The sequence below is a fragment of the Diuraphis noxia genome, unplaced genomic scaffold, assembly GCF_037042655.1.
Source record: "Diuraphis noxia isolate RWA-SAM2 unplaced genomic scaffold, SU_Dnox_SAM2 contig0003, whole genome shotgun sequence".
Lineage (NCBI taxonomy): Eukaryota > Metazoa > Arthropoda > Insecta > Hemiptera > Aphididae > Diuraphis > Diuraphis noxia.
Window position 1 is genome coordinate 72,833,998 of NW_028301713.1, and position 12,436 is coordinate 72,846,433.

Here is a 12,436-nt window from a genome sequence, read left to right on the forward strand (position 1 = left end):
CTAATTATTACTAATTGTTATCTATTTTCAAATGTGAAAAATAATTGTATGTATTCATCATTAAGTTAAGATGACATACGTCAGTAAGACTTTATTAAATAAAAAAAAAAATGTATGATGAAATAATTATTGGAAAATGTGGCTATAAAGACACATCGACCAATGCACATTTAGAAGTATTTTTCAGGATATAGATTTACATTTTTTATAACATTTAATGATCACTGACTAACGAAGAAAATATACATTCCAGCTAATTAATAAGATAGAGGATATGTTTACGTCGTAGTGATTTTTTAACAGTAAAAATCAATATTTTGTAACTAAAAATAAGGATTACGTAGGTAAGTGAATGGTTATTATAAAATAAAATCATATGATTTTACCATTTATTGTAAATATTAGTATCATTTTTGACCAATGATTATACATATTTTATCTATAATTCGTAGGTTTTATAAAACAAATTGAGAATTAATTTTTTTCAGTTAACTTGTTTGTTTTATTTTATAACTAAGTAGGGTGGTAAATATAGAGACATAGATATTTTATTTATATATTCATGCATTTTAAGATTTTACGAATTCGTATAAAAATTATAATTCACATAATAACATATTGTAATTATATTCCATGTATAAACAATTCAGTTTATTTTCTAAAACAATTAAAAATAAAGATCTGAAATGTACAACTATTGTGTATAATAACAAACTATGATTAATAAAAATAAATATAAAAACAAAATAATATAAGTTAAAAGGCTAATAAGTAATAACTAAAAAGCCTACTAAATTCTTTTAGTTTAATTTATTCACTTTTGTTTAAAAAAGTTTTCATATATTGAAATTTACGAGGAGTAAAATGAAACAACGGAACATGATTTTAGTTAGCTAAGAGGCAGGGCCGGATTGGTATATATCAGCTCATCGAGAATTTCACTTCTAATCGGCCCATTTATATATTATTCACTGTCCCAAAATTTGGGCCTCTATTATTTTTTATTGGTTTATTACGTCTAAAACCGATACAAACTTATTTACTTATTCTAACATGTATTTATTTTCACACTCTGACACTACCGGCCCTAACTTTAAGCGGCCCATCGAGATTTTCTCGGTAGCTCGCCTAACCAATCCGGTTCTGCTAAGAGGTAGTATTAAGAGTTATGCATTAGTTTTTATTTTTATGTTATTATATTTAATGCCAACAATATTTTTATATTGTCAATAACATTTAATAATTATGAACTAATAGTACCTATTAACCACGATTTAAGATATACAGGTTGCACAACGAAGACAAATATTGTGACTCGAGAACTGACACTTCAAAAAAATTAACCCTCAACGCTCCTTGCGAGGAAAATTGTATTTCAGTGTCGCCACATGTAGGGAAAATATTTATTATTATCAAAGGAAATTAGTTTTATTTTAAATTATTATATAAGATTATGTCTTTTACTTATTGTTATACATAAAATAAAGTATTCAAGTCCAAGTTCAAGTATAATAATAGAATAAACAGTATAAAATCAGAAGCTGAATCAAATGACAAAAAAAGCGAAGCAAAATTTCGAAATAGATAATAATATAAGATCTTTAAACATAGGCGTTTTGCTTATTTCGACACCGGGAGCGCCAATGCTCTATTTTTGACAGCTGTTTTATAGTGTCATTTTTAAAGTCACTACGGGACGCTATTAAACATAGGTCGTTGTGCAACCTGTATATCTTAAATCGTGCTATTAACAAACCATGAACCTTATTATTTCTTATTTCTATTATCTTTGCATATGGTAAAATTATTACCAATGAGGTATTATCATCTTTCTACAATTTTTGATAATTTTATGTCAATTTTTTAATTTATCCATCTCCTAAGAGTTAAAATGTTTACTAATTAAATAAGGAAGAGATAAATAATAATAATAATAATTATTATTATTATTTTGCTTATATGTTTACAACCTTAAGTAACTTTGTAAATTAATTTACTATTTTTATACGAATTTGTAACATTATATGTTTTTTTTTTTTGTTTAATGTTGGCTTATTTATATAAATAAATTGTTTGTGTGGACAAAAGTAAATAATAATGGTTATATTATTATTATTTTTAATCCTTTTAAGGTGCTAAGAGAATGTTGCTTGTTATTTATAAGTTGTGTGTGGTTTTGATTTTATATCTTAATTTAATTATCCAAAATGTTTTTAAAAAAAAACACACTCACACGCACACGCACACAATAATAATTTTTCTTATTAGATATAGGTGCTTAGAAAATGTCATGGATATTTTAAAAATTAAAAATTAATATTAATGATGCAATATTAATTCAATATACATACAGGTGACAGCCACTAAATTCATAAATGATTATTTAAGTCATACAGTTCTTATATATATATATATATATATAATATATATGTATTGTATAAGTTATGTAAACGTAATTTAAAATTAGACAAGTGAATGCATGTAATATTGGTATGCATATTATGTTGGTAAACTGTATAAAATATCACTGTTTTTAATTTAGGGGTCTCAAAATGTATTTATAATTAAATTTCTGAAACATATTACAAATCATGTTGAGATTGGTTTTCACTAGAACGCGATAAATTATAGTCAGCAAAGTTAATGTGAGCTTTATAACTGCTATAATGAAATTGTATTTCTACGGTAAAACGAAATTCACAGAATGCGGACAATTTTAAATAACAGTACGAAATGTTTGTTGTCATAAGTATATTGTGTCTTAGACAATATATTTTGTTATTATTTGTTTGTTGATATGTCACCTCTTACATAATGTATACAGGGTGTTTCCGGGTGTTCCGCTCAAACTTTTTGAATGGTAATATTATCATGATAGTGAATTGAATCGAAAACCTATTATGTTTTGCAGATAGGTACGAAATGTTTCTAGATAATGTGTCATTATAAAGTAATAAATGGTAAACATATAATAAATACATCATAAATAATTTTCGTTCCTCAGTAGATCAATTATTTTGATACGTCAAATGATTTTTGTAATTTTTTTAGAAAATATCTTCCTGATGAAGTACTTAAGACGCAAATTTTATGAACGATATCTTAATATATAAAGTATTATGTCCTACAGTGAGTCGTCATCGCCTATCCAATTCCACTGAAGCTATGAGTATGAAATTTGGATGGCAGTTTTGTTTTATAATGTACGCAACCGTTAAGAAATGATTTTTTCAAAATTAGACCCCTAAAGAGGTTAAAAGGGTTATACAATATAGAGAAGAAAAATCGTTCGTCTGACAAGTTTAACTGATTTCATTATTTTTTACCATCAGAAAGCTACACAATCTCATAAATCTAAAGGCTATATTATATTTTGATAAGTTTCCCTTAATTTTTTTTATTGCATATTTGAGATATTTATAGAACTAAAAAAAATATTAAATATATTTTTATGTATTATATGATTGCTATTGGATATACAATTTAGTATGGATGAATAAGAAATAAGCAATTTGTTATTAGGTACCAATTTTAAAAATTGTTTCACCTTTACTAAGCAAGAAAATGTGATAAAATATTATGATAAAATATACTTTTAGTCTTGTATTTTAAATTAATGTGTTAAAAATCTTTTATGGAGATAAATATAGGGTAAATCCACGGAAATTTGGTACTGGGGAAGTTTTTATCATGACTAGCCGGATATAAACGACGAATTAACCAAAAATTTTGAATCACATAGTGTGGGTATTTTTTATGGGCAACGTAGTGCACGGGGATCAGCTAGTTATGTAATAGTTATCATTTATTAATATATCTTAATATCTTACTTTTATTTTTCGTATTATATTATAATATTGGGTATAATCTATACCCAATCAATATTGTGACTCGACATAAAACACAACATTATATTTTGTATAGTTATAAAATTGTTTAAATTTGTAATAGCATATGATATTATACTGACATATTTTAATCTATTATATAATAACAACAACAACAATAATAATAATAATAAAAATAATAATAAACAGTATATTATTATATTCCATCAATTGAATAACTTAAGGGCTCGATAATTTATTATTTAAAGTTTAATCTACTGTAATGAACGTAAATATCCTTAAAAATTCTGCATTTGATAAAAGAAAATAGGTTTTCGCTTCCACTCACTAACCTGAGTTCATTCTTGTAGTGTTAAATAAAAAGAAAAAACCCAGGAACACCATACATATTTTACAATATTATTAAATAGACGATTGTGTGTAACGGTATATTATTTTAGTAACTGCAGCATTATTATGGGTCAAATTTCAGTAATAAAACACCCACATCGATATCATATGACTTATTCCAATTATTACTATGTAGTGCACACACTCTAACAAGTTCGTACATCGATATGGTGGTAAACCTTTAATATTATATTGTATTATTTCGTTATTATCGTAATAAAAATAACTGTGATCGGGATGTTATCTCGACGGAGCATCTGGTTAGTAATTATATGAAATTTAATGATAATATAAAGGTTTCAGGGCTTACAGCATTAGATTTTGATTTTTTTTTTCGCTGGACTTGGAATCAAGTCTAATGTTTTGGAAATTAGTATCATGTTACTAAAGCGTAAATATGTAAGCCCGGTAAATTGTTAGCACGTAAGTTAATTATTTATTTTTTTACAGGTAACTATTTTACTAAACATAACTTATAGTGAAAACCTCAAATAAATTAAACTTCTTAAAAAGTTAAATACTCAAGATATATCAATATAACGGAATGGTTGATAAAAATGTATAACGTCCAAAAGGTCTACGACTCACAATGACCTACCGATAGTGTGTACTGTTTATTAGTTATTACTACCATAGCCATATAATCTCATGCAATCAATTAATTACTATCACTATAAATTACTACCACTATTAAGAAATTTGATTTTATTTACGTCGTGTATATTAAAATGGTCTATAATAGTATCACTCACTTAATGAATCTGATTTGATTAACTTGCAGTTTATTTTATAAGTACATTTTTAATATTTATATTCATATAATATAATAATTTCAAATATAATATGCATAAGATAATACACTGCTAGGTACTTATAAAGTTATAAATATATAATACCATGAATGCCCTACCGTCCAGTAAATAATAAAAATAAGATCAACTATAATTATAAATACACGAAAAAGAAATAAAGAGGCTCTGAAGTGGGGCCCTTATGGTTATATTACAACCACATCATAATTTACCAAATTTGGGTATATTTATTATTTTGATATTTTACAATTTTATATTTTACATCTCTACTAAAATGTCAATATTAATATGAAATTTTATGTTTTTTTTTTGAAGCATAATTGCTACTAGACTGGTAAAGACGATAACCTCTGATAAAAACCTGATTTTTCTAAATTTTTCCTTTTATTATCAAATACTTAATATTGATAATTAGTTCATATTTCTTTATTTTGCGTGTGTCCATCGTGTTAGCCATAGGTGACTCGTGATTATGACAATAGAAATATTTAAAGTTCTGATAATTAATTATTAATATATAATTATTTACAGTGAAAACAAACTATAACTGACTCCCGGTTTACCGATGGCTTCGAGCAATACAATTAGTTTAGGTAATTTTGAATAATCTATACGTAAATTTTCCAAAAGACTTTGATCATTTGTTAATATTGCTTGATTAACCTTTAAACACGATAACCTAAATTCGTCTAATTGCAAATTCATGTTGGGTTACGAATTTACGATTAATTATGAATTTAATAATGTTATTTTTTTCTTCACTTGTCAGCTAGTAATTCATGACAGGTAGATATATTTAATGTTTTTTTTTCCAAGAAATTCTTAATATTATTGTACAACTTTGTCACTCGTCATCTCATACTCGCTATTCGTCAGAGAATGCTTTATGTAAACATTTTTATGTTATTTTTGCTTATTTTTAATACCTATATTTAAATTCATATATTTTAAGCATACAAACCTGAACGCATGTTTGTACACCACTAGAGCCAACAATCCCGATTATAACTTTAAAAATCTGATAGGAGGGTAAATAATATGATATGTTTTAAATTGCATTATTTTTTAATTATAGAAACCACTTATCAATCATGTCGCAATATATAATTTGGAATAGCAAATGTAAGACATACATTAATACTGTCTTTATTTTACGAATGATTATCCTATTAAGTATAGGATTTATGGAGCTTTATGGACTAAACAGAGAACATAAAATATATCAATATAAGTAAACACTAAAAGTACAAAAAATACAAAAAATACTTTAAATGAGCGAGATTTATAATATTTGAAACAGACTATTATACGATGAGAAGAAAAGAAGACATATCTCAATTTATTGAATATGATTTTGCATAATATATTAAAGAATAATATGTGCCTACGATATTATAACTTTTATCACAGTATATTATTTTATACATTATGATTTATAAACTTTTTGTCATAATACATTCAAGCAATTTTATTTGGCCAAAAGAATTTTCCACCCTTGTTTGGAATCCATGAATTTAATTATGGTAAATTAGAACACAATAATTGTAATCAAACGAAATTAATTTTGATGATTAGTTCAATTAATACGTAATAATAGCATACTAAGAAGAAAAATATTGTAATTAAAATAGCAATTTATTATGAATGTAGGTATAATATACATTGTATACTATTGTTAGAAAACTGTTAAAATAATAATTGTGTACAAAAGTAACACTTACACATTGGAAATTATTCAGAAATGTAGACATTGTATGATAGACTTAATTTAATATAAATATACAATATATACCAGTATACTATTTACAATAATCACTGTGCAAAAATTATGTTTGGTATAAGATTTTGTTTAAATATAAAAAACCGTCCACCCATTTATGCTTGATGATTTGTATATTCTAGATTTTAATTTATTTTTTAAATTTAATTATATTTATACACGATTTATTATTATTATATATATGTATTGAAATTGGGCATGTGAACATCAGTAAAAAAAAGCAAGGTATGTTTATGTGAATCCCTTTATTCAAATAATTGCAATAGATTTTTTAATAATATTGTATTCAGACATTTTTTTTAATTTCTCTTCTATGTGAATTACAGAATAATAGTAATCATAAATTTTGATTTCATTATTTCAATACCAAAACTGAATCTTTCAAAGTACAATTTGTTGTGCAAATGAAATATGAAATGTTATTAAAATAATTATTATCTGAATTAACATTATTATACATTTTGAAATTATTTATTATTATTAAATTTATTTATTTTCAATTAAATTAATTTTTTTGATACTATTTAGTTAAATCGATATTGCATTGAGTTGACATTTATAAAACTTTGTGTTTAGTATAAATTTACGAACTATTTTTAAAATAAATTAGCAAAATTGCATGCTTTATGAAGAGTAGAATAGTTAATATACATGTAAAAAGTGATGTTTTTGAAAATGTAAACATTATGTTTTAAAATAAAGTTACCATCATCTTTCGGATGAATCATATAAATCATAGAGTCATTTTTTTTTAAGCTTAGTAATTATTTTTATTTAGGTATCTGCATAATTTACTCCTTTATCTCACTTTTTATAATTTTTTTTTTACCTATATACTGTTATAATAGTAAAATTAATAAATAATAATCATGTATTTCTAAACCAAATAAACTATAATAACACTTATTTATTCTAACAGACTTAAGAATAAATCTATATAAAATATTTTACTTTATACAAGTTCTTATCAATTTTATTTTAATTGTATACATATTTACTAATTTGGAGTTTTTAAAATACATCTATTGTATTACATATTTATAATTTTTTTAAGAATTAAACCATGAATTTAACTTTGTGCTTAATTTTTTGTTACAGTAGAAATGAGAGTTTATATTATTTACATGTCACACAATACTGGTGACAGTATATATATATATATATATATATATAATATATCAGTTAATATTATTAGAAAATTAATTTGATATATTAAAGTATAATTTAGTATGCAACGTATCATTATTATTTTTGATTAAAATTATTTTTAGTCATTAGGTATATTAGGATTGGTAGCATGACTTTAAATATTGGTTTCTTATAAATAGTTATTTTTTATAAAAATATTGTTCTTAAAATGATTTCTGAAATTATAAATCTATATAAAAAATTGTCATTACATATAATTATTGTCCTGTGTTCAATTTCCGATAATTTAGGGTACTGCAAGTCTGTATACAGTGAAATACAGTATTATATATAATAATATATTTATATTTACATAATATCTTGTTATAATTAAATATAATATAATTCCTTTTTATATCCTATTATTGAAAAACAATTTGAAATAATGAGTTTCCTGACGTGTACGCTATTAATACTATTCAACTACCAGTTATAGATTAATAAAAAAAAGTCTATTTATACGAATTTTTTTTTTCATGAATGAGCTTTAAAATGTTTAAAAGCTCATCCACGAAAATAAAAATACTCAACTAAGAATACGATTGTTACATGTTTTGTAACTCACCCGTATACTTTTTATGGTAACATATAAAGCAAAATTATAAATTACTATTGGTTACCTACCTAGGTACTTAAAAGTCTATTTCAGACGTCTCTTAAAACGCTATAGTTATAAACTGGATATTACACTCGTACATAATATATGTTCATCTTACCTTAAAAAAAAAAAAAAAAAAAAACGACAAGACACCGGAAACCGTATACGGAGACGAATCCTTAAAGTTAGTGTTTCGTAGTCGGGGATGATAAGCGTGTTCGAGAACTCGATCGTTCTCACTGGGTTCAGCACGTGTCGCGACTGGTCGCGGGCTTTGAGAGTTCAGTCGGTTTTTCCTACGGCGCAAGGTCACATTTGTTTGTCCCACTCCCTACACAACCCTTATTCATGAAAACCCTATGCTCGCGCGTGGGTACTACGCAGGGCAGCAGAACGCTGTAAAATAACCATTCACACCGCAGCTGAGCAGAGTTTAAATATTTGTACACTGGTAAAATAATTGTTATCATTATAATAAATATATTATAATATTTCTGGTTCCCTACACCATGTAGCTATATCTACATGTTAATTTTAAATACAAATATCCTTGAAATGAATAGAACATACCTACCTATATATAGGGTATTCCGCAAGGATTTATCTATTGCGATATCTCACGAAATAATGGATATATCAAAATTCTGGTTTTGTTATAAAACTATTAGGGATAAGAACTACAATTATTTAATTTTTAATTCATTTTAATTTTGAAGAGTTTATATTTTTCTGAAGATATTAAAGTTTCAAAATTTTATTTTCATTAATTTCCTGATTTTTAATATTTTTTCTAGTTTAGAAGAAATAAAATATGATTTTAATATAACTAGGCACACTGAAAGTGTTCGGCCAGCCACACGAGCACGCACGCGGCCTGGCGTTTCACAAGTTTGATAAAACTAGGCGTTAAATAATTCGCAATTTTTCTCAAAATATAAAAACCAAGAAATTAACGATAGTAAAATTTTGAAACGTCATTTTCAGAAAAATAAACTCTACAAAATGGCCATAGTAATTTTTTTGGAAATAATTAAATTAAAAAATATATTTTTTAACCTTTTAACCTAAATATTAAAATAAATTAAAATATGAAATATTCCTAAGTAGTTCCTATCCCTGTGAGTCTTATTACAAAACCAGAATTTTGATATCTCCATTTTTTCGGAAGATATTGCTATAGGTAAATCCTCTCGGGACATTCTGTATATATATATTTATATTTATATGTATTGAATATATATATATATATATATATATATATATATGTTTGTCGAAATCATTACGATCATTGGCTGAATAAGTTTTTATTTATTTTGATGCAAAAGATTTTAGTGAAATCAGTGCGTAAAAGATTTTTGCGACTAGTAATAATATTATTTATCAGGAAAATATAATTTCTGAACGTGAAAAATGTGGTTAAAAATGTTATATTAAGTAACTGATTTACCTACGTCTATTTTAGAAAATACATACTTTTATAAAACAAAAAAATAATAATAATAATAAATATGATCTTCTCACAATACTTATGTAAATTTATTTATTTAATATGCCTAGTGTAAATAAATTTATATTGTTTTTTTTTGTCCTAAAACTAGAAATTGTCTATAAATTCATATTACAATGATCTTACGATGACCTTAATACTTTATAAGTATATACACTCATATAACTAAAATATTTTATTGTTGTTTCTAAAATAACAAACCACCACCTTAATCAATATTAAGGTTAGCATTACAATTTAATAATTAATATGTTATAATGTACATGCATTATATTGACTTCACACAATCCACATTAAAATATATTTATGAATATAACATAAGAATAAAGAAAGAGAAACTAAAGCACTCTGTTGAATTCTGGCTGAAATACACTTATTTAAACAGAAAAAATGAGGTAATTCTTAATCGACTTAGAATAGACCACACAAAATTCAGATCCATCCCTACGCCCAACATGTAATGAAAACTTCTCCATTAAATACATCATCGTCAACTGCCCAAAATTCAATGAAAATAGGAAATAATTCAACATCCTTGACAACCTGTACGAAGCATTTGAACCATTTTATAATAATTATCAAAAAATCTAAAATCATAATATCTTTATATCTAAATAAAATTGAATTGTAAAATAACATAATATAATAATGTGAGAATTTAATAATTTTGTAAAAACTAATAACCTATATAGTTGATGCTTAACCAATGAAAAAAAAAAAAAGAAAGAAAGAAATTCGTGGTAAACACTGCATTTCTATAAATCATATTTGATAACATGGTATTGGAAATATAAATATCATTAATGAGGCCAAATTCCAATATAACAGATATTTTTATCATTATTATTGTTTTTATATTTATTTATTAATATTGGTGGTAATGATTATTAGTTACAATTTTTATATTTATTTGGTTACACCATTTTTTTTTTTTTTTTTAAATTTAAAATCAATGGTGAAATCAATGCAGATGTCCATGTCAGACCATTTAGGTTGAAGCTGTTGATTTCGTCTGTATATTAGAGACATTCTATCATTGATGATTCTTATGTGTCTATAAATTATTCTTTCTGTCCAGACCAGCCAAAAAATTGTGTTTTTTTATTCTTCTTAATTAAGTGGTTTGCTTGAGCCACTCGGCCAGCCATTTGATTAGGATTAGTTACTTAGATATTATTTTACATGAATAATGGGTAAAGATTTAGGTATTGCGATTTTAGTAAAAACACAATACAATTGTAAATTTTTATATTATGAATATTATAACTAGTACTATATATGATATATAATATAAAGTAAATTAATAATTTTAACTTGTTATTTCTTCTCATGTTAAATTAGTTGTGTATCGTATAATCTCAAGTATCTCCCATGTATCATTGATAAAAATTTTGTAGATATTAATAATTTGTAAGCTTATTGGAAATTTAAATATTGTATTATATATCTTAAAAATATAAAATTATGGTAAATGAGATGATGGTTTTTACTATTTTAGATTCTGAGCGGAGCGAGGAATGTATTGACTTTACAATGATGTGTATTTATTTTTTGTGTCTGTCATCACGTTTTGGGGGTAGTAAAAGTGCTTCAATTTTCGACTTCAGTATCTCGTTCGATCAGAAAGTGAATCTAGTTGGTACTTTGGAGGGGGGGGGTCAAAAGTAAAAATAATAAGTATAATAAAGTAAGAATAATTAGGATAAACAAACTAAAAATTAAGGAAGAAAAGAGAATTTTTAAGCACAATCAGTTTTCGACAAAATCGATTTTGGATGTAACTTTAAAACAAATGGCCATAGATACATGCAATTTTCACCAAATGTTTATATAAGTATATTCCAGGGTTTGCGCTAATGTGCAGTACAACACAAATTGTGCAGTTCTAAAACGTTAATTGTGCAGTACTTACTGCTACCTAGCTATTTTAGCATTGTAAAACAATAACTAATATACTATAGATAATAGTATAATATAGACCAAAACGATTTGTATTAAAGTTATAATAATTCATAATAATCAAATTATATTATCGAGACATTAGGATATAACCATGAACTAATGTGGATTGACGGATTGTAATAATATGTTAAATGCATAGGGTAGACCTTTTAAATTCCAGCTATTTTTATATTATTTCTACTCGATTTTCCAAGTAAGATAACCAATTCAATATATTATAAATATATCATTATTAAACTATTATTACAAATTATTATTCGAAAATAGCTCCATGTGGAGCTTCAATGATTATTTTCTTTTAGCCAATGAAATATTAATATTATAATATTATTTAGTTATAAAATTATGTTG

General features: G+C 24.8%; 1 protein-coding gene across 5 annotated transcripts in view; it reads right to left on the minus strand.

Moving 5' to 3' along the window:
* Positions 1 to 8,865, minus strand: part of TkR86C (Tachykinin-like receptor at 86C) — a 125,564-nt gene extending 116,699 nt beyond the window's left edge. For 2 of the 5 annotated variants that reach the window (XM_089223828.1, XM_089223827.1), the window contains exon 1: positions 8,643 to 8,696. The gene's annotated coding sequence lies outside the window, so the exon portion shown is untranslated. Of the gene's footprint in view, positions 1 to 8,642; positions 8,701 to 8,734 lie in introns of those variants that run through there. The other 3 variants (XM_089223826.1, XM_089223825.1, XM_089223829.1) reach the window with 3 other exon arrangements.
* Between the last annotated feature and the right edge of the window lie 3,571 nt (positions 8,866 to 12,436).